The sequence below is a fragment of the Argentina silus genome (genome assembly GCF_951799395.1).
Source record: "Argentina silus genome assembly, chromosome: 21".
Lineage (NCBI taxonomy): Eukaryota > Metazoa > Chordata > Actinopteri > Argentiniformes > Argentinidae > Argentina > Argentina silus.
In genome coordinates, this window is record NC_139675.1 from 7233157 (window position 1) to 7238156 (window position 5000).

The window sequence follows — 5000 nt, forward strand, 5'->3', positions numbered from 1 at the left end:
CACACACACACACACACACAGTATAGTTCATACTCCTACCAGCAGGGGATGTTAGTGGCTTACAAAACAAACAGGAGCCCCAGTGGATCAATACTATGGACTGTACTCTCACACACTGCCTACTTCTACATACCCAAGCATCCAGGGGACTCCAGGGGAGTCTGGTGGAGGTAGAAATCGGAGGACGGGCTCATTGTAAACACAACGTGTTTGATACCATTACTCATTCCGTTCCATGCATTATAATGAGCCCGTCCTCCGATTTCTACCTCCACCAGCCTCCCCTGGTAGACACTTAAGCCTAATCTAATGACATTAACGGAATAGGAGGGTGTTCCATGTTGATGTTGGATCAGGGGAGTCACCCCCATACAAGGTAAAGCACATTGAGTGTGGGTCAGCGCTGTAGGCCTATACACCATAATAGCATTCTTTTATTATTGTTGTCTTGTATTGTGTTCCCTCTCAGTAAAGGGGTCAAAGGTCAGTCCAATAGGGAGGCAGTATGGAAGCATGCTAGCATATAATTCACGCCTGGCCTGCTAACCTCTGTCTACACACATGCACACACGCACACACACACACACACACAGCAGAATGGCCTGTTTCCATGGCACCCGTAAACCAGTATGTTGTGGTGTTGCAGGAAGCTGGTTTAATGGCTGCTACTTTATTCAGAGATGGAATATTCAGGAACAGTCAATTGGCTGATACTAAGCATACTGTGTGTGTGTGTGTGTGTGTGTGTGTGTGTGTGTGTGTGTGTGTGTGGAGAAGTTATTGTGCATATAAAAGTTCTCCCACTGCCAAACCAAGCATGAAATTGAGACTAAGCTCTCTGTCCCCTCTCCGGCCTGATACTGTGTGTGTGTGTGTGTGTGTGTGTGTGTGTGTGTGTGTGTGTGTGTGTGTGTGTGTGTGTGTGTGTGTGTGTGTGTGTGTCTCTCTGCAGATCTACAGTAGCTGTCCTCTCTCATCTCGTCTTCCTGTGAGGCCAACATGGCCTGCTGGGACCATATATGCTGAAAAATGTATGCACTCACTACAATGTATGTCGCTTTGGATAAAAGCGTCAGCTAAATGGCATATATTATATTATTATTATTAGTAGTAGTAGTATTATTATTATTATTATGAGCTCTGTATGGTACTCATCCTCTAAGCTGGCCTGGTTATGTATTAACAAGATACTACAATTTTCATTTTCTTAATAATAATAATAATAATAATAATAGTAATTTCTAAAATTATTGCTTCAAAGAACAGGTCCCTGTTTTAACTGATTGGACAGAGAGGGGCACAACTCCCCACTCCCAAAAGTTTATTTGCCTTAAAGTGAGGACTGTTTGGTCTAAGGAGATAATAAATCGATGAACATTATGTCATGAACCATACAGTCAACACTTAAGCCATTGTTTGATGAAAGGAAGAAATGGATGGATATAAGCCAGTGAAGGCTGGTGGAGGTAGAAATTAGAGGACAGGCTCATTGTTAATTATTTTATTTCATATCCATTCCATGCCTTACAATGAGCCCGTCTTCCGATTTCTACCTCCACCAGCCTCCCCTGGTATAAGTGAATATATGTGGAGCTTCTGGCATGTTTCCACCTCTCCAGTCCATTAAAATCCTTTCTATCAGTTGGTGACAGGAGAAGCTGGAGGCTGGAGTAGTTCACTTTTTCCACATTTTGTTATGTTACAGCCTTATTCTAAAATGGATTAAATTAATTTTTGTTCCCTCATCAATCTACACACAATATCCCGTTATGACAAAGCCAAAACAGGTTTTTAGAAATGTTTGATAATTTATTAAAAATAAAAAACTGAAATATCACATTTACATAAGTATTCAGACCCTTTACTCAGTACTTTGTTGAAGCACCTTTGGCAGCGATTACAGCCTCACGTCTTCTTGGGTATGACGCTACAAGCTTGGCACACCTGTATTTGGGGAGTTTCTCCCATTCTTCTCTGCAGATCCTCTCAAGCTCTATCAGGTTGGATGGGGAGCATTGGTGCACTCCAGAGATGTTCGATCGGGTTCAAGTCCGGGCTCTGGCTGGGCCACTCAAGGACATTCAGGGACTTGTCCGAAGCCACTCCTGCGTTGTCTTGGCTGTGTACTTAGGGTCGTTGTCCTGTTGGAAGGTGAACCTTTACCCCAGTCTGAGGTCCTGAGCGCTCTGGAGCAGGTTTTCATCAAAGATCTCTCTGTACTTTGTTCCGTTCATCTTTCCCTCGATCCTGACTAGTCTCCAAAACATCCCCACAGCATGATGCTGCCACCACCATGCTTCACCGTAGGGATGGTATTGGCCAGGTGATGAGCGGTACCTGATTTCCTCCAGACGTGACGCTTGGCATTCAGGCCAAAGAGTTCAATCTTGGTTTCATAAGACTAGTGAATCTTGTTTTTCATGGTCTGAGAGTCCTTTAACTGCCTTTTGGCAAACTCCAAGCGGGCTGTCATGTGCTTTTTACTAAGGAGTGGCTTCCGTCTGGCCACTCTACCATAAAGGCCTGATTGCTGATTTCTAAAAACCTGTTTTTGCTTTGTCATTATGGGGTATTGTGTGCAGACTGATGAGGGGAAAAAAATAATTTAATCCATTTTAGATATCAGATATGCTTTGTTATCAACAAAATATAGCCAAAATTCTCTACCAAACCTTAGTGTGGAAACTGATATTATTTTAAATGCTCTACGCACACTATTGGTGATACTTTTTAGTCTAGGACCAGGCTTAATTTAGGTCTAAGACCAGGCTTAATTTAGGTCTAGGACCAGGTTTAATTTAAGTCTAGGACCAGGCTTAATTTAGGTCTAGGACCAGGCTTAATCTTGGTCTGGGCAATGACCCCCTGTGTGTCTGTTTAACCCTGTCGTGATGATAAACCTCTCTTTAACAAAGGAAGCGAAGTAGCCCTCCACCCACCATGGACCACTTTCTCCTCATGTCCTCATGATCCTAATTGCATCCTTGTAGGCCTGTTTCCCCACGGACCCTGGTTTAAGACGGCTCTAATCCTGTTAAATTGGATAGGGAGAGATACAAATGCATTTGGTGATTGGTTCAAACAAAGTTTAGGGTCTGCCAATACCATTAGAGTAGCAGGGAGAGGAAGTTCCCTTGGGGCAGAGAAGTGTGTGTGTGTGTGTGTGTGTGTGTGTGTGTGTGTGTGTGTGTGTGTGTGTGTGTGTGTGTGTGTGTGTGTGTGTGTGTGTGTGTGTGTGTGTGTGTGTGTGTGATCTGTATAAAGTCCTGGCTATCAAGGCTGTTGTGTGATAGACAATAGACAATTGGAGACAATAAGAGGAAGGCTGTGTGTGTGTGTGTGTGTGTGTGTGTGTGTGTGTGTGTGTGTGTGTGTGTGTGTGTGTGTGTGTGTGTGTGTGTGTGTTTTGGCAGCAGTGGTACCAGTCCATAACAGGAAGGACCCAGGGTGCCTTCTGTGCCAGGCACTGGAGAGACGGGTCTTCCTGCTGTCTGAGGAGCAGTATATCATTATGGACACACACACACACACACACACACACACACACACACACACACATAGTATGTTTCCCAGACTGGTGCTGTGTTTCTCGGAGCAGCATGCGGTCTGAAATAGTGACAAGAGGATGTTGGGAGGTCATGTGCTCTCCTTGATCCTGGTGATTGGTGGGTGAAACACCACAACACAGGAAGTAGTATCTCTCTCCTCTGTGTCTCCTCCACTTCTTGTCTCCCCGGGTCAAAGTCTTTCATCATCTCTCGGTGGCGTTTGTTTACCACGGAGATCAGAGAAGTGTGTGTGTGTGTTTGTGTGTGTGTGTGTGTGTGTGTGTGTGTGTGTGTGTGTGTGTGTATATAGGAGTTCTTAGGACCAAGTTAGGTACATGAATGGATGTCATTTCTGCACAGACAAACAAAACTGAAGCAAAGTGAAATGGTTGTTGGTTGAAGATGGATGCATTTCTTTTGCTTTTTTTAAACTGTCTCCATTGGAATAGTGACTTAGCTGTGGCTGTAGGGCCTAAAGGGAGTTGTTGGACCAACTCTGTCTCCACAACCTCTAAAGGAGAGTGGTTATGGCAGTACGGTCATCTTGTTTCTATTACAGCCACATTCTGACCTCTCTGGTTAGTTTGTGAGCCAGGGAACGTCATTGCTGGCCAACCATTTACACAGGCCTATCATCAGAGGTGAGCTGCAGAGAGAGAACTTGGCAAATGGAGTGTGCAGATGTTTTGGAGTGGGTTGAAACCTCCCTTAGACACTGATCTAAAGTCAGCTTAGCATGTTTTATCTGCTTTGTAAGGTCAGGATATAAGCAAGATGAGCTGATCCTGGATCTGTCCATCAGGGTGACTTCTACCCAGTGCAGATGTTTTACTGCTGCTCTGTTCACTTCGTAGTGTGTGTGTGTGTGTGTGTGTGTGTGTGTGTGTGTGTGTGTGTGCGAACGTGTGTGTGGGCGTGCGTGCATGTGTGTGTGTGTGTGCAAACGTGTGTGCGGGCATGCGTGCACGTGTGTGTGTGTGTGTGTGTGTGTGTGTGTGTGTGTGTGTGTGTGTGTGTGTGTGTGTGTGTGTGTCATGTGGGGCTTTCTGTATAGGCCCTGGAGTTTGGACCAGTTACCTCAACAATGACATCATCTCTGCACTGCAATGGGATTCTCTAGTAAAGGTGCCAGAGTCAGTGGCTTTACACACTGCAGGTCCAACCCAAACAAAACTGTGCTGCCTCTCATATTCTCCTCTCATATTCTCCTCTCATATTGTCCTCTCATATTGTCCTCTCACATCTTGTCCTTTCAAGCACAGTAACAACAACTATGGTGGTTGTGTAACCAGGCCAGCGCAGTTCAGTTCAGCTCAGCTCGGCTTGGCCCAGTTCGGCTAGGCTCTGTCATGTGAATTAGGTTATACAGTACAGCATGTTCTGGTCTGTAGGAAACATTGCAAATGATTCCCCCCCACGTTGGGTTTGGTACCATTCCTCATTCTGTCCCAT